Here is a 25,567-nt window from a genome sequence, read left to right on the forward strand (position 1 = left end):
GGAAGCTGTGTTGGTGGTTGGGACCTTCACCCTTTTCCCTCCTAAACATCTACCCGGCCAAAGACATGGCCTCTCCTGGATTTGGCCGGGGAAAGAAGAATTCCTGTGGGGAACTGGAGCATCTGGCCCCTGACTTCTGATTTCTCCCAAATCTTCCTTAGGGAGGCAGTGGGAGCTTGGGCAGTGCTGGGGCTGGGCAGGAGGGAAAGGGGAGGAGCCCAGCCTCTGGGGCAGGTCAGGGATCATGTCCACAGTGGTGGCACCCTGTGGTGGCTCTCTTTCAGATGCCATCAACTGATGGGGCTCTGGAAATCTGGCAGGTGGCAGCTTTGATTCTCTGCCTGGAGTATCAGTGCCAGCTCCATGAGCGGAGAAGCCTTCTGCCTCAGGGGTGCAAAAGTTGAAAAGTGGCCGACCCAGTTCCCCCTACCCATTCTCCTTTCTCTGCCCTGGACTGACTCAGGAGCTCATGGGAAGGTAGCCTGGCGGAGTGGGTCTCCTGGGGCCGATTCACTCTTCCAGCAGTTGACATCTCACAAGTTGCTTCATTCTAAGCCTCAACCTCCCCGTCTGTAAAATGGGGATCCTGACACCTTCACAGCAGTGAGGGAGACATGTGATTCAATGGGTGGCAGGCCCAGTGCAAGGCAGGTGTACATGGAAGTGGACCCTGACCCTCAGTCCTCCAGAGATGATGACGGAGTCTCAGAGCAGCCAAGGCAGAGTGGGCAGGTGCCTGGGTGGGGGCAGGATGAAAAAGGGGTGGAAGCAAGGAAACTGAGCTTTTCTCAGGATCCCAAAGAAAGCTGGGTGAGGGGAGCTGAGGGGTGCAGTTGCCTCTGTGGCTGGGCAGTGTCTCTGCTCTCAGGGGCTACACAGGGATGGCTCCAAGGGCCTTACCCATGTGTAGGAGCTCAGGAATGCCACAGAGAGGGTGATTTGCATATGTTTTACATATGTTTTGCATATGACAATCAGCCTCAAAGTCTGTTTTCAGGCAGCCTTGAAACAAGCAGAAATCTCACTCTGCCTGATCTGTTTGTCACGGCTTGAAGGGTGCCTGGGCCAGCCCTGTTGGAGTACAAAGGCCAAAGGGGTGGGGGAATTTTCCCCAAAGCCACCCAGTGGATGAAGAGTGGGATGAAAATAAAAATTGCGTTTCTGGTTCCTGGTCCTATAGGCATTTTCTGTCACATAATAATAATAATAACCATGATGATGACGACAATGGTGATAGTGATGATAAAAATAGTAATACTAGTCAGTACTTACCAGGCATTTACAATATGCTGAACACAGCTGTAACACAACTCACTCAATCCTCACACTAACCCTATGGGGTAGGTGTTACTATTATTCTCATCTAACACAGGAGGCCACCCAAGAACAGAGAGGTTAGGTGACTTGCCCAAGGGCACAGAGCTGGACATGGCACAGAGAGGTTAGGTGACTTGCCCAAGGGCACAGAGCTGGACATGGCACAGCCAGGATTCAGACCTGGGCAGTGTGGCCCTGAGGCCATGCTCTTTTCCACCACACCTTGCACTGCAAGTTCATAAAGGAGTAAATCAAGGGTCACTGCCTGCCACAGAGTCTGGCCCTAGCCCTCCACTCTCCAAGGCCCCTCTCCTCTAGATCCTCCAGCACTGACCTCTGAGTGGGGGTGGGAGGGACAGGGTCCCTCGTCTGGGGTTTCTGTCCAGAGATGATTAAAAGTTGATTGCCTTGAGAGCATTCTTTGTCTCCAGGGTGTCAAGCCCAGAACAGCCAAGGAGACAATTGCTGCAGGAGTTGCATTTGTTAATCTCGTATTTGTTAATTTGTTTTATTTTCCATCCTCAGAATTAGGATGAGGCTCTTGAACTTGATATGCAAATATATGCAAAGTGAGATGAAAAGGCATTTTTAAAACCTTGGCCCGTCTTTTCCCTCCATGCATTAGAGAAATTGCAGCTCTCCCCGGCCAGTGGGTGGAGGGTGCGGGTGTGGGCAGATGTAGGGGAGGGGTCCTTTGTCACCTTCCATCCACCAGCTCTTCCGTCCCTCCCAGGGATCCTCTGGAGTGGATGGTGTTACTATCATCTCCATTTTACTTACTAGGCCAGTGAAGCTCAGATGAGTGGAATGACATGCTCAAGATCACATGGGAAGGTGAAAGTGGAGCTCAGACACGGGTCCTTTTCACTCCAAATCCCGCTTTCCTCACCCTGCCCTGCATACATGCCTTCTTCCTGCCCACAGCCTCACCACTGATTTCCCTCTCTGGCTCTTGTGCCATGGGGGAACTGCAGTGTAGGTGGCCTGGCAGGGGCTGAACTGAGCCTATGGATGGATGGGCTTTTGAGTTATCTATCCCCACACTGGTCTCCACCCACCCTCACCTTCTCAGCAGCCCCTTCCTGTGGGTTGGCCCCAGCCCTGTGGCCAGGTGATGGAGAGGAACCCTGAGTACACCTCTCTTGCTCCTCCTGTCCTCTCTACAGGGCCCAGTGGACCGAGTTATTGTTTGCCTGGTGTTTAGAGCTCTCTTGGATTAGAGGCCTTGGCCTAATTGCTAGAAAAGCCTCCCTTGGCTCCCTAGGAAGTAAAACCTGACAGATATCCCAGCATCAGTCATGCTGCTGGAGAGGGAAATGGAGATAAAGAGAGAGAGGGGTTAGGAGCAGGACTTAGGTGTCTAGAAAAAAGGATTCCTCTCCTTCTTCACCTCTCTCCCTTCTTCTTGCCCATCTTCTCCATCTCTTAGTCTACTGGGAACACCTGATTCAAAGCTAATATCCTGAAGAATGAGGAAAGAGCAGCAGAAAGGCCTTAGGAAGTGGAGTGGAGCAGGTTGGGTGGGGGTGAGATCTGAGAGCTGGGTGGGGTGGGGTGGGGATGAAAATGTGGGTGAGGATGGAGTAGGATGCCCTGGGAAGAGTGAGAAGAGACAGAGCATCAGAGAGTCTGAAGAGGAGCCTATGGGACAAAAAAGGAATATTATTGTTATTATTGAGACAGAGTCTCACTCTGTCACCCAGGCTGGAGTGCAGTGGAACAATCTCTGCTCACTGCAACCTCCACCTCCTGGGTTCAAGCGATCTTCCCACCTCAGCCTCCTGAGTAGCTGGAACTACAGGAATAGGCCACCATGCCTGGCTAATCTTTGTATTTTTGTAGGGGCAGGGTTTCACCATGTTGCCCAGGCTGATCTGGAACTCCTAGGCTCAAGCGATTCCCCTGCTTCAGCCTCCCAGAGTTCTGGGATTACAGGCATGGGCCACCGACCCTGGCCAGGAATACTACTTTTGAAAAAGGTGGTAAGGGGGAATGCTAAGGACATGTTTCTGTAATCTCTAGACCCATCCCAATAGGTTTTTGCAGGATCTGAACTCTGAGATTGGAATATCTTGAAGTCCATGCCCCTGTCTCCTTGTCAGGATGGCCCTCTCCTCTGTACTCAGAGACCAGAGGAGTCGGGAGGACAAAGGACAGGGAGAGGAGTCACACAGAAAGACCACAGCCGCATCCCTTGAATTTCCCACCTGGTTCCTGAAAGCAGAGTGTGTTCAAGGCTGCAGCCTGTTGCTTGGGGAAATATGCTGAGGCGGAAAGCTGGGCTGCAGCCCGGTGTTGGGGGAGAGTTACCCACCATCTGTTCCATAGAGAAACAGATACCACTGGCACAGCCAAGTCAAACAAGCTAAATGGAAACAGGTTCCCCCCCCAGAACCTGAGCAGCATCAGCCAGCTTGCCAGCAGGCTTGTCAATGAGCAGTCAGGGGCTCCTAAGCAGGGGAATCACAAACAGCCCTCCTCAGGGCAAGTGGGTGCCACCAGGCTACCCCATGACACTTTTCTTTCAGTCTCCTTCCCTTCACCAAATTATTCTCCATCATTAGGTTTTATTGGAAAAGAGTGGGAGGGAATTTGACAAATAAATAAAAATTTTAAAGACAAATAAATAAGGGAGCAAGCCACTCTTTTCCTCTTTAATTTTTTAAAGGAAAAATTAATTTTCCTTTGCCTAAGTACCTGTCACCTTAAATTAATCTCTCTAAGAGCAAAAATGACAGAGAAGTTGGGTCATTAGGCAAATTTTAATTAGAGGCTCAGATGTCCTTTACTAATAAGATGTTACATATATTTCATTCTGTTCTTGCCTCCCTACTGCCAGGACATCTTTGCAATGCAACCAGAAGCCCCTGGGGAACCAAGCAGATGTGGGCTTAGAGAGATGGGGTTGGAATGAGGAAGGGAATGGTGGATTTTTTTTTTCTTGTGCAGGTGCTGGGGCAGGGCAAGGGGAGAGAGAGTTGGGAGAGATGTTCCTGTTTTCTCCAGGAAGGAGGTCCACCCTAGGGCCGGAGCCAGCTTCCTCTCTCTCTTCTTGGCATCATTGCTGCATCTAGGGGTGAGCACCCAGATCACTCAAGACCAATGTGTGAGTATGTGAGTGTGTATATGAATGTGAGTGTGTGAGCACCTGTGCACAGATATAGCACTATAGCAGAGATAATGGAAGTTAACAAGTTCTGATGCCAGACTGCTCAAAATTCACATTTGGGCTCTAATTATGTGTCCTTGGACTAGTGACTTAACTTCTCTGTGCCTCGGTTTCCTTACCTGAAAAAATAGGGATAATACATACTTACCTCCTACAGGTGTTAGAAGAGTTCAGCCTGATGAATACAGCCCTATATAACAGGGCTGGTGACAGTGAGCCCTCTGCTAGCTGCATGTGTGCCCATTTGCCAGTGAGAGTGTGTGTAGGCTTGCGTGTGTGCACTGTGGGCATGCTTCGGTGGAAAGAACACTAGATTTGGAGTCAGAAAACCTGGATTTGAGCCACACCTCTGCCACTTCCAGCCTCGGTGACATTGACAGGCCACCTTACTCCTCTGGGCCTTTTTATATCTGCCATCTGCCAGTGGGCTTGATGATGAGACCCAGGCTTCTGAAGGTCCTCTCTGGGTGGGACTAAGACTCAGATGGGACATGCAGCCCCTCCTGCAAGCACTGGACACAGGTGAGGAGGCCCACCTGTGCATACCCGCCTACTTACCTGGGAAAAAAACATGCATGTCAGGCTTGCAGCTTATGATGTGCCTCCAAGCAGGCAGGTGCATGCACCTGTGTGTGTGAATGTAGTCAGGGAGAGGCTCTGAAAGAGTCTTCCTCTATGTCCCACAGGGCCCTCCTCTATGCTCCTCTCAATCAAATTTTCCCTGGCCTGCAAGTGGACATTATTTACCCCAGGCCCCTGCAGGCCACTCTTGTAGACCACAGAGCTCAGTGGCCCTTCCAAGGGCCTGGCGGTCAGAGAAAGTGACAGATATAAGATTTAACATCTTGTCCTCTGTCTCTGCTCCCATCGAATGATGCTCAGGGTAAAGATCAGGACATGATCCAGCAGGAGCTTCTCTTACCCTGTCATGGGAACCCAGGCTTGAGGGACCCCTGGGCCTCTCCTAAAAACATGATTTCCGGCTTTTAATTTCCTTTAGAGCCTGGAGAACACATTTACTGTGAGTCTCATCTTGGATATTTTTGCCTCCCTGGCAATGTTTGGAGAAGCAGGTGGAGAGGAGAAAGATGGAAAGGGTCTGTGAATGAGTACAAGAGGGAGAATCATGCATGAAAAGTGCCTACTCTGTTCTAGGCACTGTGCGCACAGTGCTTTAAATGCTCTGACCCACTTCATCCTTTAACGACCCAGAGATACTATCATTAACACTTTTACAGGCAGGAACATTGAGGTTAGGTAATTTACCTAAGGCCACATAGCTAGCAAGCTGACGCTTAAGTCAGCTGTGTCTGATGTTTAATTCTGTCTTCTGCAGGTAATTGTGTGGGCTGTTGACAGGGCCCTGGAGAGTGTCAGAAAGCTCACAGCCTCTGCAGGAGAGAGCAGCTTCCCCTCTCTGGGCCTCCATCTCCCCCAGTGCAGTGAATCAAATGAGCACCAGCAACATATCCTGAGATGGGATTTGGAGGGCTCCCTGGAGAAAAGAAATAGTGCAGGGGTTTTGAGGGACTGGTGTGCCAGCCAGGGCCAAGTCAAAGCTATCACTCACCCTGACTCATTAGCCCTAAGTTCATCCTCAGGGCATGAGGTACAAGCTGAGGGCAGAGCCATAGCCAGGACCATTACTCACCACGGCAACACCTCTGCTGCCTGTTGCCACACACTGGTGCTGGACTCAGCTTCCGTGGAAAGGGATGGAAATTGCACTCATTTTCCAGGAACAAAGAGGACAGCTTGCCGACCTTGCCTGTCTCCTCCCACTCTTGCTCTGTTCCCTGCCTCTGCTTGGTTGCATGGGAATTTTGCTACCCTTCAGAGACCTGGAGGGGACCCAAGCACTCTTGTTATTAACCCCTCCTTCCTCACCCACTCTGGAGGGGAGTTGGGCATATAGATGGGGCAGGAAAAGAGAGTGCTGAGGAGCACAGGCTTTGGGGGAAAACAAAAGAGCTGGGGAAGGTCAAGAAGGAGCTGCAGATAGACTGCCGTTGAGAGGAATTAGAGTGGGGAGAAAGAATTCACTCCTTTGACCATCTGTTACATATGATGCACTTCTACACACGTTATCTCATTAAATCCTCACAATAGCCTATCCTCACCCCCATTTTAAACACTGAGGAAACAGGTCCAGAGAGGTTAAGTGACTTTGCCAAGAACACAGAGCATTTCAGGTGGCAGGGTCAAGATTTGGACGCCAGTCCTGTCTGACTTCAGAGCCCTTTCTACTTTACCACGGTGCCACTTTCCTGACCAGGGTTGGGAGTTCTGAGTTTCAGAGATGAACATCAATGCTAAATTGCTTTGTGAATCTCTCTGAGCCTATATTTACCCATCTGTAAAATGAGAAGATGAAACGAGATGATTTCTAAAGTCCCTTTTAGTACTGGCTTTCCATGCTTAAGACGTGAGTGTTCAACCCCATTAAAAAGTGAGCAAAGGATATGAACAGACTTCTCAAAAGAAGACTTTCATGCGGCCAACAAACATATGAAAAAAAAAGCTCAATATCACTGATCATCAGAGAAATGCAAATCAAAACCACAATGAGATGCCATCTCATACCAGTCAGAATAGCTATTCTTAAAAAGTCAAGAAACAGATACTGGTGAAGTTGCCAAGCAAAAGGAATGTTTTTACACTGTTAGTGGGAGTGTAAATTAGTTCAACCGTTGCAGAAGACAGTGTGGTGATTTCTCAAAGATCTAGAAGCAGAAATCCCACTAGACCCAGCAATCCCATTACTGGATATATACCCAAAGGAATATAAATCACTATATTGTAAAGATACATGCACACACATATTCGTTGTGGCACTGTTCACAATAGTAAAGACATGGAATCAACCCAAGTGCCCATCAATGGTAGACTGGATAAAGAAAATGTGGTACACACACACCATGGAATACTATGCAGTCATAGAAAGGAATGAGATTATTATGTCCTTTGCAGGGACATGGATAGAGCTGGAAGCCGTTATCCTCAGCAAACTAACACTGGAACAGAAAACCAAACACCGCATGTTCTCATAAGTGGGAGCTGAACAATGAGAACACATGGATACATGGGGGAATACAACACACAGTGGGGCCTGTCAGAGGGTCAAGGGGAGGAAGATCATCAGGAAGAATAGCTAATGGATGCTGGGCTTAATACCTAGGTGATGGGATGATCTGTGCAGCAAACCACAGCACACATTTACCTATGTAACAAACCCGCACATCCTGCACATGTACTTCAGAACTTTAAAGTTGAAGAAAAAAAAAGAGTTGAGAGTTTGGAGACTTTCCCAAACCCAAAGTTGAGAAGCCTGAATGGCTTGGAAAGACAACAAGGCATTCAGCCTGATCTTTGTTATCAGTGAACTAGGGAGGAGACTTTCTGCCTCTCAAGGCTGTGCCATTGCCACCTCCAGGCACCTTGCATACTTTGGCTATTAGTTCTGGCTCTGCAGACAAGTGACTGCCTTCAGGAGGGGAGTAAAGGGACAGTCCAGCCTCAGGATTCCAGCAAGCAAGGAAATCTGAATAATTGTGTCTCTGGGACACAATAACTTCTGTTTCCTTGCCCCCTCCCTTCAAGCCACAGACTCCAATTAGCAGCTTAGCACCAAAGTTCTCAGACATGTTCCTGCTTTTGGAGACACTGAATAATGGAGATATTTCTGAAGCTGAGATGAGGAGGGTGGGGGGTAGGATGTGAACTTGTAAAAATGTAGTGAGAGAGATTTCAGATTCCTAGATGCTGCACTTTCTTCACACTTTAAGGAAGGTGTCTGGTTGCTGAAAGGACTCCTGGCCTCAGTATAATTTTCTAATAATTGCTCCATTTTTCTGAGCTATCATCCCAAGCATTGTGGAGTGAGAGGAAGACAGGGCTCTGCCTGCTGGAGGAGACCGCATTCTCATCTTATGGGAAGTGTGAACCTGATGAGGGAAGTATGGCTCCCAGTAAGAGGGAGCACCAACCTGGCAAGATATTGTGGCCATCTCCCTTATGGAATTCTTGGGCTGGTAGGGCAGATATTATCCTGGTTTCTGTTGGTGGGGTGCTGGTCCAAAGGAGTTAGGGGAGCTGAACATAAAGTTCAGATGCAGAAAGATGACTAAAAAGAGTATTCAACTGGATCCTAGAGGGAAGAGGGTGGTCCCTAAACTCAGGTGGCCTTTGTCTTGGAGAGAGGTGAGACAAGCCCCTCACTCTCCAGGAGCACAGTAATAAATAAGATCATAGTTGGGAAAAGTGTGGTGTATATGTGTGTGTGTGTGTGTGTGTGTGTGTGCACGCCTGTATGTGTCTGTGTGTGTGTGTGTCTGTGTGTGTGTGTGATTCCATGCCTAGGAAAGGAGCTCTTATTCTAAATTTGTTCAACAGAGAATGTAACAAGGAAACCTTGAGAAAAAGATTCTCTTGTTCTGTTCTTTGTCATTTGGGACAGAAATGCTCAAATTGGGAACAAACATATAAATATTATGTCTCACTCTACAGAGTTGAAGTTGTTTTTGCACTTTCTTGAGTTATGAGAAAATGAGTGAACCCACCTGGTCACTGCATGACTCCAGAATAATTCTTTCCCCTTCTCTGAACCCCAGTTTTCTATCTTCAGAATAAATGATTGGATTTAGAAAACCTCTCAGGTCTTTTCCATTTTCTGACATTCCAGTTTTTGTTTTTCTACCATTCCGCTCAACCACTTCCCCCTTCTCCCAGCTGTCAGGAGCTGTCCACGGTTCTGAAGAGCTTGGGCCCAGAGAGAATCAACCATATTAGATCTGGCCCAATTACGGCTGCACTTTTTTTTCCCCCATTTGTCAGTTGTCATGGTTTTCAAAGTTTTAACTTTATTTATTTATTTATTTATTTTTGTATGGTTTTTTTAATTAAATAATTAATTTATTATTATTATACTTTAGGTTTTAGGGTACATGTGCACAATGTGCAGGTTAGTTACATATGTATACATGTGCCATGCTGGTGTGCTGCACCCACTAACTCATCATCCAGCATTAGGTATATCTCCCAATGCTATCCCTCCCCCCTCCCCCTACCCCACAACAGCCCCCAGAGTATGATGTTCCCCTTCCTGCGTCCATGTGTTCTCATTGTTCAATTCCCACCTATGAGTGAGAATATGCGGTGTTTGGTTTTTTGTTCTTGTGATAGTTTACTGACAATGATGATTTCCAATTTCATCCATGTCCCTACAAAGGACATGAACTCATCATTTTTTATGGCTGCATAGTATTCCATGGTGTATATGTGCCACATTTTCTTAATCCAGTCTATCATTGTTGGACATTTGGGTTGGTTCCAAGTCTTGGCTATTGTGAATAATGCCACAATAAACATACGTGTGCATGTGTCTTTATAGCAGCATGATTTATAGTCCTTTGGGTATATACCCAGTAATGGGATGGCTGGGTCAAATGGAATTTCTAGTTCTAGATCCCTGAGGAATCGCCACACTGACTTCCACAAGGGTTGAACTAGTTTACAGTCCCACCAACAGTGTAAAAGTGTTCCTATTTCTCCACATCCTCTCCAGCACCTGTTGTTTCCTGACTTTTTAATGATTGCCATTCTAACTGGTGTGAGATGGTATCTCATTGTGGTTTTGATTTGCATTTCTCTGATGGCCAGTGACAGTGAGCATTTTTTCATGTGTTTTTTGGCTGCATAAATGTCTTCTTTTGAGAAGTGTCTGTTCATGTCCTTTGCCCACTTTTTGATGGGGTTGTTTATTTTTTTCTTGTAAATTTGTTTGAGTTCCTTGTAGATTCTGGATATTAGCCCTTTGTCAGATGAGTAGGTTGTGAAAATTTTCTCCCATTTTGTAGGTTGCCTGTTCACTCTGATGGTAGTTTCTTTTGCTCTGCAGAAGCTCTTTAGTTTAATTAGATCCTGTTTGTCAATTTTGGCTTTTGTTGCCATTGCTTTTGGTGTTTTAGACATGAAGTCCTTGCCCATGCCTATGTCCTGAGTGGTAATTCCTAGGTTTTCTTCTAGGGTTTTTATGGTTTTAGGTCTAATGTTTAAGTCTTTAATCCATCTTGAATTGATTTTTGTATAAGGTGTAAGGAAGGGATCCAGTTTCAGCTTTCTACATATGGCTAGCCAGTTTTCCCAGCACCATTTGTTAAATAGGGAATCCTTTCCTCATTGCTTGTTTTTGTCAGGTTTGTCAAAGATCAGATAGTTGTAGATATGTGGCATTATTTCTGAGGGCTCTTTTCTGTTCCATTGATCTATATCTCTGTTTTGGTACCAGTACCATGCTGTTTTGGTTACTGTAGCCTTGTAGTATAGTTTGAAGTCAGGTAGTGTGATGCCTCCAGCTTTGTTCTTTTGGCTTAGGATTGACTTGGCGATGTGGGCTCTTTTTTGGTTCCATATGAACTTTGAAGTAGTTTTTTCCAATTCTGTGAAGAAAGTCATTGGTAGCTTGATGGGGATGGCATTGAATCTGTAAATTACCTTGGGCAGTATGGCCATTTTCACGATATTGATTCTTCCTACTCATGAGCATGGAATGTTCTTCCATTTGTTTGTATCCTCTTTTATTTCCTTGAGCAGTGGTTTGTAGTTCTCCTTGAAGAGGTCCTTCACATCCCTTATAAGTTGGATTCCTAGGTATTTTATTCTCTTTGAAGCAATTGTGAATGGGAGTTCACTCATGATTTGGCTCTCTGTTTGTCTGTTGTTGGTGTATAAGAATGCTTGTGATTTTTGTACATTGATTTTGTATCCTGAGACTTTGCTGAAGTTGCTTATCAGCTTAAGGAGATTTTGGGCTGAGACGATGGGGTTTTCTAGATATACAATCATGTCGTCTGCAAACAGGGACAATTTGACTTCCTCTTTTCCTAACTGAATACCCTTTATTTCCTTCTCCTGCCTAATTGCCCTGGCCAGAACTTCCAACACTATGTTGAATAGGAGTGGTGAGAGAAAGCATCCCTGTCTTGTGCCAAACTTTATTTATTTTTAAATTGACAAGTAAAATTTGCATATATTTATGGTAAACCACATGATGTTTTGAAGTTTTGTGCATTCATGTGGTAAGCCTATAATCAGAGCTGTGGGTGACATGGCCAAAATCTAAGATGCAAACTCTGCCTCCAAGCAGCTTGTGCAAGTCAGAATATACATATAGTAGGATCATGAGTAAAGGAGATTAGTGGACATTTAGTCCAGCCCTATCACTTTATTGTGATATTTACCCCCTGGTTGCACTGATCAGGACTGCCATTGATGCCTGTTTTCCCAAAATTTCCTGTGTCTGTGGCAGAGGGGTCATGAAGAGGAATTGTGGGGAACTGGAAAAGACAGGGAGAAAATTATTTAGTCATATGCTCCTCTTTCTTCTTTATGGGATGAGTGTGAGTGTGATTCCATGGGGCTGGCAATGGCCCTCTTATCACTAGCTGATTTCCATGACCTCAAGGTTTCCCTCAGATATCTTTTTTTTAAAAAAATACAGAGACTTACTCTGTCACTCAGGCTGGAGTGCAGTGGTGCAATCATAGTTCACTGCAGCCTTGACTTCTCTGGCTTAGGTGATACTCCTACCTCAGACTCCTTATCTGGGACCACAGGCGTACGCCACCACACCTGGCTATTTTTTGTATTTGTCATAGAGACAGAGGTTCACTATGTTGCCCAGGCTGGCCTTTAACTTCTGGGCTTGAGTGATACACCCACCTCAGCCTCCCAGAATTCTGGGATTACAGGCATGTGCCACCATATCTGGCCAGATATCTTAACAAGAGAATTGACTTGAAAAGTCTTCCCTTTCCCCTCTATTCCTGAATTTAAAGCAGGCAAGGGGGTTGAGCTTCGGTAACCTGAAGTTCAAGTGGCTTTTGCCTTCTTGGATTTCTGAGGTGGTGTTCAACGTCTCATTGAATATTTGAGAAAAATAAGATAGGGGAGAATCTATCATCTATTGAGTCTTCACCATGCTTTGGGTGTTTTACATTTATTATTTCATTTAGTCCTCCTAAGATCCCTGTGAAGAAAGATGTCTTAATTTCTTTGTGCTGCCATAATAAAATACCATGGATTGGGTGATCTATATGGAACATAAATATATTTCTTACAGTTCCGGAGGCTGGGAAGTCCAAGAACAAGGCATTGGCAGGTTCACTGTTTAGTGAGTATCTGCTCTCTGCTTCTAAGAAGGTATCTTGAATGCTGCATCATCTGGAGGGGAGGAATACTGTGTGCCCACATAACAGAAGGTTGGAGGGAAAAAGAGAGTGAGATAATTTCCTTTGTCAACCCTTTTCTAAGGGCATTAATCCATTCATGAGGGCAGAAGCTCTCATAACCTAAACATCTCCCAACACGCTTCATCTCCCAACACTATTGCATTGGGGATTGAGTTTCCAACACACGAATTTTGGAAGGGAACAAAAACATTCAAACCATAGTAAAGGATTATTGTTGTTATCAGCTTGATAGATACGGAAGCAGAGATACAGAGAGATTAACTGCTTGGCCCAAACTCACCAGGTAGCAAGTGACCTGTACTTCTCCCACTCCAAAATGCATACAGGTCAAGGAGTAGGAAGAAAATGGGCCTAAAATAATCTCATATTGAGTTCTTCCAAATTTCCTGTCTTTCCTCATCTGCAGCCCATGTCTTTGTTATAGCAGGTAAAATACCAGATTTCGTCTTAGGGTATGTCCATTACTCTTTCTTCTCTGGAGAGTGGAGCTGGGATGGAGTTTCTCCCTTTTTATTCTTGCCACCTACTTCTTAAATACGTCTCTTGGGAGAGTTTTTGTCATGCTAAGTGACTTTACAAAATTAGAAAGGTTCAAACAACATGTTCTGCTCCACAAAGGTTGTTTGGTGGCTCCCTAGAATAGTAAATCTGCAGGTGGGGAGGCATCCTGCTGGGACCAACTTTACTCACCTAGTAGCTCCTGCTGGTGCTATCCTCTTTCCACTTGTCACCTCTACACTGTGTGCTGAGATTATGTGAATAGCAATGGTGTTTTAGGGAGAGGATCACCTAAAATGCCCAAGGGAAAATACTTTCTTGTAAATGTTGGAAATGTGATAGAATTGTAAACATTACTTGAAACCCATTGCATCAATTGCAAAACACATGTCATGATTCTGTTTATTCTGCAGCAGTGTAAAAATGCTAAACTGTCATCAGAAAAGGAAATATAATCAAAAGAAGGTTGGACAGGATTCTCCAGAATCCTAGGGTTCGGAGAAACCATCAGGACCTAGTTTGCAAGCATGAGTCAGCACCACAGACAGCGATGGAGCTTGTCACACACCCCCTTCCCTTGGCTCCTGCTTAATGATGCTGTGCCCTATGGTTAGGGTCAGGTCCTCCAACTGGCAGACCTCCTAATCCTGGCCTGTTTGCCTGACCCCTTCCTTCCCTTTGCCCCAGCTAGGACATCTCTTGGGGCCGTGAACAGCTGGCACTGCCCTGGCACATTTACAGGACAAACTTGCCACTTTCAAAGCTCAGACCTCCAATGTGGAGGGCATCTGGGCTGTTCTGGCCTCCTCCCCACGGGGTAGGTGACCTTCTTCTTTGATGGAGGAGCAGGTGGGTTGATTTGGCTCTAGTGAAGATTTTTTTCTGTGGCAGGTTGCCTAGAGCCATTGGGCAGAGAGAGCCATTGGGCAGAGAGAGCCATTGTCCTCTCCCTTCCCCCACACCCAGGAGACTGGCTACAGGGTAGAAGGAGAAAAATTAAAACCAAGGCTTATTATGGAATTAGGGCCATAAAACCACAGGCTACAGCATGCAACAGCTACAGCCATAAGCCTGTAGCCCATTCAATCATGGAATAGGTACTGTTACACATTAAGTAGGAACATTTATGTACAGGTAACAGAGAATAACTTCTGATCTTGTGTTTGTGGTAGTAACTGGCTCTTTATGCAGCATTTGTGGCTGCTTAATTATGGTGGATGAACAAAGAGGTCTGGGACAGAGAAGGTCAGTGTACATAAAACTGTGGCCAAGGCTGAATTTCATGATCAAGGAAGTAAGTCAGTTTGTCCATGCTTCTGCCTCCAAGAATGATGGTGCCAGTATCCAAGTCAGACGGTGGTGCTTACATGGGGATTTAGGAAGCATGTGGTTTTGAAGTATTCCTTGGGTTTTCCTTTCCTATCCCCCCAAGAAATCTTGATTCAGTAAGTCATGGTCACTGTTAGCATTCAGAACTCAGCTCTGAGTCCAGTCTTGAAGTTTAGGCTCCTTCCTTCCAATCTGCTGATGGCTTCTAGGGTCTCCCCTGATCCATTCAGCACATAAGACAGAGACTGATTTATGGGGTAAACCTCCTGCTACTCCCTACTTCTGGAAAAGGCAGTAAGCTGCATTCTAATGACACATTCAACTCTCTAAATTCAACAAATATTTGCCCCACACAGTTTTGCTAAGCAGCTATGGTATGTGAGGCTCTGGACACAAGGGGTGTAAAGTGAATTTGACACAATCCCTTCCCTCAAAGAGTTTCTAATCTGGTGCAGGACCTGTAATCGTAACAAATTGCAATATAGTGTGCTACATGTAGTAACAAAACCATTGGTATTATCATTATATGAGGGTTAATGAACGCATTACCTGTGGCTAAAATATTTTAGAGGCTGAGATGTGCTCACCTCCCCCAAAGAGGCTTAGCAGAGGTGATTAGTGTATATTGAAACCTGCTTTGTGAAGAGCAAATGTCTTTGATTCCATGTCAGAGGGTCGGATACACTCCTACTTGCTTCACAACTGGAACAACTTCTCTCCCCTTTTCTATCTTCACCCCTAGCTTCCTGACCCCAAGGTTAATTCCTTTCTGTAATTATGCCCATCATCCCTGGCCCAATTTCCAAACTCCTTCTGAGAAGTGAGCACTCCCAGGTCTAGAGCTCTTCTTCCCCACAGTAATCTGATAACATATAATGAAAGGTTACTGCAGTCTTGTTTTATTTGTGACTCAGGGCTATCTGTGGCTTCCCTCCACTCCTCTATGTTCCATTGCTCCATTTAATTGAGAGTTAACCATTTATGCAGGGAACAAAAGCATCCTGGGAAGGATAAGAGGATCATCAGCTGGAAAACTCTAGGCAGTTTTTCTGAAGGGAGTGTCTGACAGAGGGCTTTGAAAGATGTAAATATATGCAATTAGCCTGGTCTCACCTGTAGGAGCACTGTAGGGCCTAGGGGATGGTGTAAAGTATGCAACTAATTTGTCCTGTTCCACCCCCCTCATGTCTATTCTTGGGTGGTACCTGGCTAGGATTGTGCACAAAAGACCCTGAGCATCTTTCACTGTCAGAAGGAATGGCAACCCGACACACTCCGGAGGCTGGCTATTGTTCATGCTTTCCAGAGGCAGAAAATGCTGTACTTTTCCTAGTCACCCCCTGATCCCCAATGCACACACCTGTAAAATGTGTTTCAGAGAGCTGTATTGCCAAAAATAATATTAATATGTTCACAGAACCTTACAGTTCATGAGTTTTTGACTTGGATCTAACCAAAGCCCTGTAGTATGGACAGGTTGAGAAATGATTGTTAGATTGATTTTATAGACAAGGCACCTGAGCCTTAGACACACTCTTGTCCAGGGTCTGCCTTAGGTGGCAGAGCTGGGACAAGAACTTAGGACTCCTGACTACAAGGCAAGATACTTTGGCTTTACCGTACGTGAAGCTCCATGTCAGCTGAACCTCACCTCCTACTGTGGCATCTGACTCTCATTTCTTTTCTTGGTCTTTGAGAGAATCCATAAGGGGGGAATCTCCACATGCTTTGAAGCTCCCTGGGTTTAGTCCATTTTCCTGAATAATAGCAACATCTAGCATTTATTAGACATCATTTGCAGGCATTATTCTAAATGCTGAGCATATATACTTATAGTCGTGTATATATGTAGCCATGTATACTTTACATGTATGCATATAACTCACACAACAACTCTATGAAGTAGATTGAAGACAGCTTTGTTAACCAACTTACCCAAAGTCCCATGGTTGGCAAACGGTGAACCAGGTAGACTGGCTCTGATGAAGAGCCCCTCCTTGAACAAACTTAAGTCAGGTTCCCCTGAGTCCTCTTCCCAACCAGGCCTTGACTTTTGGACTTTGGTTTTGTCTTTGCATTGCCTGATTTTAGCAAGAATCCTGCTAAGTTGGTTTAGCAAGATCCTCCACCTTCAATATCTGAGCAAATTCCTCATCCTCTACCATTCCCCAGGTGATATCTGGTCATTCTGGCCTGCCTCAAGCAAAAATCTGGTTAGGTTGGTTTAGCCAGAAATCCCTCTTTCCCCTTGAAATGTCTCTTAGTGATTTTTCACCCATCAATCACCCCCTCTCCATCCCACTCTTTGGCTATAAATTCCCACTTTTTCATGTTGTATTGGAAGTTGAGCCCTATCTCACTCCTCTACTGCAAAACTCCATGGCAGTCGTCCCTATACCAATTACAATAGCCTCGAATCAAGCCTGCCTTGATTCATGACAACAGTTATGACTAATTTCTTCTTTCACAGCTCTAAGGGCTATACCCTTAACCATAATGCCACACTACTTCTCCTGTGGAAGGAACACTGGAGGCTTAGGTTCAAGTCTTTATTCTGCATTTATTTGCAATGTGACTTTGGATGAGTCACATAATGCCTCTAGGACTCAGTTTCCTTCATTGACAAGTACCAATGACAATAACTCACCTTTACCGGGTGCTTTGCAGTTTACAAAGTGCTTTGTCAGACATTGTTTTTTTTTGTTGTTGTTGTTGTTGTTTTCTTTGTTTGTTTTGAGGCAGAGTCTTACTCTGTCACTCAGGCTGGGGTGTCCTGGCACAATCTCAGCTCACTGCAACCTCCGCTTCCTGGGTTCAAGTGATTCTCCTGCCTCAGCCTCCTGAGTAACTGGGATTACAGGTGCCCACCACCAAGTCCAGCTAATTTTTGTATTTTCAGTAGAGACAGGGTTTCACCATGTTGGCCAGGCTGGTCTCAAACTCCTGACCTCAAGTAATTCACCTGCTTCAGCCTCTGAAAGTGCTGGGATTACAGGCATGAGCCATAGTGCCTGGCCTTTTGATCCTCATTACTCAGCGAAGAAAATGACAATTTTGATTGTATATATGAGGAAACTCTGGGTTTCAGGGTCTGACCAAGGTCAAATAGCTAGTATGTGCTGGAGTAAGATCTAGAATCCAGGCCTTTGGGGTGTCCTTGCCATGGAATATATAGGCCTTGGACTAAATTCTCTCCAAGAGTCCTGCTATTCTCGATTCTCTCTGTGCTGGGAAATTAAGAAAGGGGGTAATAGTGAACTCTTAGTTTGGGGCCATCCCAACCTGGTGGTACAGGTGTATATGGCACTCAGTTGAGCACATGATACTGTCCTTTGCAATCCCTCACCTGTCCCAAGGCTTAATGGTGGCCTCTCACAGACCATCTCCCTGGTAGAAGCTGGCTTTAGAAAATGGACATGAAACTGCCTTTTGACCTTTTCTTCTCTATTCTAAGCAGCCCCATCTCCCTTGCCCTTTCATCCTTTTCAGGTATCAATCCTGGGGATGGCCAGAAGCATCTCAGAGCTGAGGATCTGCCCCTAGAGAGGCAGAGGGAGGAAAGGCAAAAATATAAAATAAAGATTAGCAAAAGAATTACCCTGTGTGATCCTCCCACCTCCCTCATCTCCCCGTGTAAATTACCCTATTATTCGTTTCCCTTAGGACTCCTGATCATCCTTATTTCTTCTTTTGAGCTAAATCATTCATGCAGTAAATTAGTTCTTTGGTTCAAAAAAGCTGTGATTGTAGCAGTTGCTGTGCCACCACCAGCAGCAACAACACAGCCCCTGGACAGCTTCCAAAAAAAAAAAAAAAAGAAGAGAAAGAAAGGGGAAAAAAGCCCTCAACAACTCAACAATTCTCCCTTCCTCCCACTCTATCCACATGCACAGAAATACATGGGGTGCCCATTTCCTGGGAAATGATTTCTTCAAAAGGCAAGTACACGCTGAAAGGGAGTAAAGACAAAGTCGTAACCTAGAAACTACTCAGGTTGGGACAGGAAGAATTATAGTCACCGAGGCCATAGGTCTGCAGTTTGAAAACTTCAACTCTGTTCTCTTCTCTCAGAAACTAGGTCTTGGTTCACCTTGGGTTCCTGGAGAAGCAGCATAACATAGAGGTTAAGAACCCGGGCCTTGATGTCGGATGCTGCAGGACTGAGTTCTGGGTTCTGCCACTTTCTCACTGTGTGACCTTGGACAAATATCTGAACATTCCTTTATCTATAATCTCTGACACATACCTGACTCCAGACTCACTCATATCCCCAGCTGCCTACTCTTGTATACCAGATGCTGCCTACCCAGCATCTCCTCTTAGACATCTTAAATCGAACTTAACACATCCCTAAAGAAACTCTTGATATTCCCTCTTCTAACCACGCTTCTCCCACAGTCTTTCCCATCTCCGTAAGTGTCAACTCCATCCATCCTTTGCTCAGGCTAAAATTCTTGATGTCATCCTCAACTCCTCTCCTTCTCACACACACTAGTTTTATTCTGTTAAAAAATCGTATTGTCTTTATTTACAAAACATGTTCGGAATCTACCTACTTCTTACCACTTCCACTGCTGCATCCTGGGTGCATCCACCATCACCTCTCACCTGGTGATTTCATTAGCCTCCTAACTGATTTCTGCTTCTCTCCTTGTCCCCAAAGTGGTTCTATAAATACATAAGATGGTTCACATTTTACCTCTTCAAAACTAACCAATAACTTTTATCTTACTTAAGAATAAAATCCAAGGACTTACACAATCTACACCCCTTCCCCCAATGTGGCTATTGTTGTTATTCATTTTGCAGGTGCTGTCTATGAATAGTTGTTTGCTTTCTTATAGTTTTGGTCTTCTCTTAACATTGCAGAATAAATTATACATTTGTGTGTGTGTGTGTGTGTTGGGGAAAGGGGTTTGAGATGGGTAGGGAGAGAAGTGGCACTAAGAACAGGTGAGCTCATTTCGTAGTGAGATCTCCACCAAGTCTTTAACAGCTCTGGTGGTGAGAGATGTGTACCCAAAGCTGCCTCTCAAGGACTAATTTCACCTCTTTACTGTCTCTTCTCTACTCCTAATGGTATTCTCTCCTTTATCACCTATGGTTATGGGTCTCAAATTTTTTAGCTGGAAGCATAATTGAAGGAGGTTTTTTTTTGTTTTTTTTTTTAACATGCTTGTTGCTGGTTCCCAACTGCAGAGATTCTGATTTATCAGGGATATAGTGGTGTTTTTAACAAGTGACCCAGGTGAATGTGATGTGGGTGGTCAGTAGACCACACTTTGGTTAGGAGTACATAGCATGTATATCACCTCATAGAAGTAGATATACTTTTATTATTTTTAAAGTACTTTAAAAGGTTAAATTTTTGTTAATTTTCAAAAAGGAAGGTTTGGAAGTAAAACACATGTATCAATAAAAAGCACAATGCAAAAGTGGTCAGTATAGAGGGCCAATATACACAATTAGATTTATTATTAAACATGTTCAGATGATGTCTTAAGTCAGGAATTTTGAGTGGAGCAAGAGGCCCATCTAGAAGCTGAAATTTTTAAAGGCGAACTTCACCACAGTCCAGTGAAGAGATATGAATATAATGTCCATTATGGGCTCCCTCACAGAGAAACAGGCTCAGAGTTAGTCACTCAAACTGATGTTTTTCTCAGCTTCTGAAGTTTCAGCTACATACACAGCAATAGTGTTGACCTTCTTCACTTCAGACAGCCGACAGAAGAGAATTGCTATTTTTTTCAGTCCTTTTGGTCTGTCTTTTGTTTTAATCTCAACATTGGACATTATAATAGTAATTACTCCTAACAGACAATGTTTTAATTTACCGATTTATTTACTAATGTTTATCTTTGCCAATTTCTTTGCTCCCCTTTCTACTATGCATTTGAGGTTTTCCTTCTGGAATCATTTTCTTTTTTCCGGAAGTAGATCTTTGAGAAGTCCATTTGGTGAAGTTCTGTTGGTGGTAAATTATCTCAGATTTTGTTTATCTACAGATATATTTATTGCACGTTTGCTTTTGAAAGACAGTTTTGCAGGATACACATTTCTATATTGATGATTTTTTTTTTTGACATTTTAAAGACACTCCACTGTCATCTGGTTTCTGTTGTTTATGAGAAGTCCACTGTCAGCCTAACTCTAGCTCTGTTATATATGATCTGTCTTTTTTCTCTGGCTCTTGAATCTGATTTCTTTTCTTTCTGGACACCATTCTGGTATCCTGTAATTTTGCAATGATGTGTGTAAATACAAATTTTTAAAAAAATTCTACATGATATGTATGGTGCTTCCTATACTTTGGATACATTTCTTCTATCACTTGTGGAAAAATTTCAGTCATTTTTGTTCATATATTTTCTTTCTTTGATTCTTTCTATTCTCTCCATCTGGGCCTTTTCTTTGATACTCTATTCTTTCCATCTGGGTCTCTGATAAATGCATGCTAGATCTCTTTTGATTCTGTCTTCCATATCTCTTAATCTGTCTTTCATTATTTTACAGCATCTTATCTCTCTGAATAATTTCCTCAGACTAATTGCCCAGTCTACTAAATTATCTCTTCAGCTGTGTCTAATTTATTATATCCCCTTCATTTCTAAAAGTACTATTTAGTTCTTTTTTAGAGACAGGGTCTTGCTCTGTTGCCCAGGCTGGTCTTGAACTGCTGGCCTCAAGAGATCTTCCCACCTTCGTCCCCCAGAGTGTTGGGATTACAGGTGTAAGCCACCATGCCTTGCTCCTATTTGGTTCTTCTTATAAATATTTCCAGTAATCTTTATGGTCCATTACTGTTTGCTCATTATTCTGATTTTCAAATTTCTTTAAATATTTTATACATATTTGATTTTTATGTCTGACTATTCATCAAATGTTTGTTTAGTGCCTATTATATACCAATTACTGTTATAGAGATTGATAATCAGCAGTAAACAAAACATAAAAATGTGTGCTGTTATGAAGCTTGTATTCTATAATTAACTCCAATACTTGAAGCCCTTGAGAGCCTGAATTTATTGTTGGTTGCCTCTGCTGATTCTCACTCATAGTGGTTTATTTCCCTATACAGTTGTAATCTTAGATTGTGAATTCATGTTTTGGTGCACGTGATGTGTGGGAATGTGAGGAACCTAACTTATAGATGCTTTTTTCCAGAGAAGACTTATTTGCTTCTTCGGGAACCAGGGGAATGTTATTGTTCTGGAACCAATTTAACCTTTTTGAGAACCCAGATTAAGGTGGGAGCCCTGGCTCAGTTTCTCTACCTTACCACCACTCTTGGGTTTAATATTCCTATCAGTGGAAGCACTGATATCAGCAACTATCCATAGGGAATGCTTGTCACTACATTTTTTTGTGTGTGGCAACATATAGTAACTGTGGCAAAAATTTAAAATTTGTGACTTTAACCATTTTAAGTGTATGATTTAGTGGCATCAATTACATTCACAGTGTTGTGCAAGTATCACTATCTATAACCAACATCCCAACAGAAACTCTCTACCATTAGGCAATGACTTCTCATTTTCTCCTTCACTCAGCCCTTGGCAACCTCTGATCTACTTTTTGTCCTGCAAATTTACCTATTATAGATATTTCAAATTAATGGAACCATATAGTATTTATTCTTTTGTGTCTGGCTTATTTCACTTAGAGTAATTTTTCCACGGTTGATCCTTGTTGTAGTATATACCAGAACTTCATTTCCTTTTATGGATGAGTCATATTAACATTGCCTGTTTATACCACATTTTGCTTATCTATTTATCTGTTGATAGACTTAGGTTGTTTCCATCTTTTGGGTGTATACCTAGTAGTGAAGTTGTTGGATTGTATGGTTATTTTGTGTTTAGCTTTTCTGAGGAACCAATATAGTGTTTGCTGCAAAGTTTGCACCACTTTACATTCTTTCCAGCAATGCATGAGGGTTCCAATTGCTCCACATTTTCAACCACACTTGCTATTTTCCACTACTATTTTTTATTATTGCCATCGTGATATTTGTACAGTGGTACATTACTGTGGTTTCAATTTGCATTTGCCTGATGACTAGTGATACTGAGCACATTTTCATGTCCTTATTGGTTATTTGTATATGCTCTCTAGAGAAAAGTCTCTTCAAATATTTTGTCCATTTTTAAATTGGATCATTTGGCTTTTTATTATTGAGTGTAGGAATTCTTTATGTATTCTGGATAGCAAGACTTTATCAAATGATATGCAAATATTTTCTTACATTTAGTAGATTGTCTTCACTTTCTTGATAATGTCTTTTAATGCACAACTATTTTTAACTTTGATGAAGTCCAATGTATTTTTTTTTCTTCTATTGCTTATGCTTTTGGTATCATACCCGTGAATCCATTGCCAAGTCCAAGGTTTTTCCTTATGTTTTCTTCCAAGAATTTTATATTTTTATTGTATTTAAGTTCTTGATCTACTTAGAGTTAATTTTTGTATGTTCTATGAGATAGGGGTCCAACTTTTCTTTTGCATGTGGAAATCCAGTTGTTCTAGCACCACTTGTTAAAGAGACTCTTTTTTCTTTATTGAAAAGACTTGGCACCCTGTAAAAAAATCAATTGGCCGTAGAAATATGAGTTTATTTTCTGGACTTTCAGTTCTATTCTGTGGGCCTATATGACAATCCTTATACCAGTACCACATTCCTTTGATTACTGTAGCTTTGCAGTAAGTTTTGAGATTGGAAAGTGCAACCCTTCCTATTTTGTTTTCCATCAATATTATTTTATCTATTCAAGGTCCCTTGCAATTCCATGTGAATTTGAGGATTGGCTTTTTCATTTCTGCAAAAAATAGTAATAAAGAAAAGATGTCTGTTGGATGTTTTTGATAGGGATGGTGTATTGAATCTGAAGATCATTTCAAGTAGTGTAGGCGATTTCACAATATTGTCTTCCTAACCATAAGCATGGGTTGCTTTTCCATTTATTTATTTAGGTCTTCTTTAATTTCTTTTAACAATGTTTTCTGGAGTTCACTGTGGATGTCTTTCACCTCCTTGGTTAAATTTATGCCTAGAAGTGTTATTGTTTTAGATGCTATTGTGAATGGTATTGCCTTCTTAATTTCCCTGTCTTCATTGCAGATGTATAGAAACACAACTGATTTTTGCATATTGATCTTATACCTTCAACATTTTTAATTCTTTTATTAGCTCTCATAATGCTCTTGTAGAGTCTTTGGGATTTTTATATATAGGATTATATCTTCTATGAATAGAGATTGTTTTACTTCATGCTTTCCAATTGGGTGACTATTTTTCTTGTCTCATTGCTCTAGTAGTACAATGATGAATAGTAGTGGTGAAAGTAGGTGTTCTTGTCTTGCTCCAACACCTGCATGTTGAATTGCCTTCCTGCCTACTATTCCGCATCCTAGTTTTAATACATTTTGAGAGATAGGTGGGATTACTATATATTTCTCTTACTTGGGTTGAGCCAAGAGATGTATTTAAGTTTCTTTTAGCAGAAGTTGGATGTTTTTAGGTAAAAAAAAAAAAAAGCCTTTAAGTTATCTAGTCTACAGTCATTGGAAGGAACATACGATGACCCTTTGAAAAAATCTGACAGAAAAGATGAGTGATTAATCCTCATGGCCTGGCTTGATGGCCCCCTCTCCACCTTACCCAGAATAATAAAAACAAGCTGTGTTATCATGATAGGACTTGAGTCTTAAAGAGAATCTGGAAGTTAGTCAAACTTATAAGGGTCTGGTGAGAAGGGGGGCCCATGGGAAACTGGCTTGAAGGGTGGGAGATAAATATATCTCATATCCCATATAATAACCAAGTTTGTTCCATTTCTCAGCCAGGTGTCAACTCTAGGTGTTTAATCATCCAACATCTTGGAAATGTGTCATCAGTTGCTAAGGAACTTACTCTTGTGAACATGAGTCATACTTTAAGCTGTGCATCTGTGTATGCATATGAGAGAGAGAAAGAGAGAGAGAGAGATGGGAGAGAAAGAAAGATATGGGAGAGAGGCACTATTTATCCTATGGTGTGCTCTAAAGTGGGAAAGTAGAGAACACACTTTTGGCTCTTCTTCTCTCATCTCCTGCTTACACGTCTCCATACGATTCACTTTATTTTGCTTGAACCATCCCTCACACAGAAACCTGGAAAACCGGGATGGTAGGCATTTTCTCCTGGGTCCTCAGCACTGTCTCCCATTCCCTGATCTCTGGGTGCCACGCATCCTCACTTCCAGTGGACCCAGGTGTGTGAAGGCAGCTGTGCTCTCCCCTGCCCAGTGAGCTGTTGAATGCTGCGACCTCCTGCAAGTGCCTGGGGGTTATGTTGCCCAGCTACAGTTGCTGGGAGAACCTCATGTTAGAATTTCTTCATGTTAGGATGTGTAAAATCTCAGTCACCACAGTGAATTAATGCTGCTTTTTCCTGGCTAAATGTGAAACCCATATAAGTGTCAGCTCCTGGGATGATTGAAGATAGAGTGCTCCTGTTTGGGTACTGTCAATCCCTTTTCCCTCACTCTCTCTAAGTGCATTCAGCCTGCAGAGTCCATGTGGGAGTCATGGGGGACTCACAGATAAACTATTGCCAGCCCTCTGAGAAGCCCCTACCAGATGGCAGATACATCCAGAGGAGCCTTCTGATGATGGAATTAGTCCTGTCCTGAGGAAGCTCCGAAGTTGACGGGAAAGACATAGCCTTTATCCTAAGGGTGCTTCTAGTGTAATGGGGGAGACCTCAGTCCTGCTTAAAGTAAACTCCTAGTGTGATGTGGGGGACTAAGTCCCTGCCCTGGAGGAACCTCTGGTCTGATGGAGGAGGCACTCCCCATCAGGAGATGCAGATGTGATAGAACCATTCTTTCCTAGATGTCCAATTCGATAGGGGTGATCAAGCTGGCTGGGGGTGATTGTTGGCTGGAGAACTTCTGGGACACATACTGACTGACTTCCTTACACATAAGGGCAATAGAACCCTAACTGAGCCATCATTCCCCCT

General features: G+C 43.4%; 1 protein-coding gene and 1 long non-coding RNA gene across 18 annotated transcripts in view; one reads left to right on the plus strand and one right to left on the minus strand.

Moving 5' to 3' along the window:
• Window positions 1-25,567, minus strand: part of LOC112131566 (ribosomal protein S6 kinase beta-1-like) — a 252,973-nt gene that overhangs the window by 134,228 nt on the left and 93,178 nt on the right. The window lies entirely within an intron of this gene.
• The window catches only part of LOC134760560 (uncharacterized), a 52,945-nt gene continuing 31,648 nt past the window's right edge, over window positions 4,271-25,567 (plus strand). Inside the window, exon 1 of one of the 2 annotated variants that reach the window (XR_010138272.1) lies at window positions 4,271-4,393. This is a non-coding gene — a long non-coding RNA (uncharacterized LOC134760560). Of the gene's footprint in view, window positions 4,424-25,567 lie in introns of both variants that reach the window. The other variant, XR_010138273.1, reaches the window with a different exon arrangement.

The sequence above is a fragment of the Pongo abelii genome, chromosome 19, assembly GCF_028885655.2.
Source record: "Pongo abelii isolate AG06213 chromosome 19, NHGRI_mPonAbe1-v2.0_pri, whole genome shotgun sequence".
Lineage (NCBI taxonomy): Eukaryota > Metazoa > Chordata > Mammalia > Primates > Hominidae > Pongo > Pongo abelii.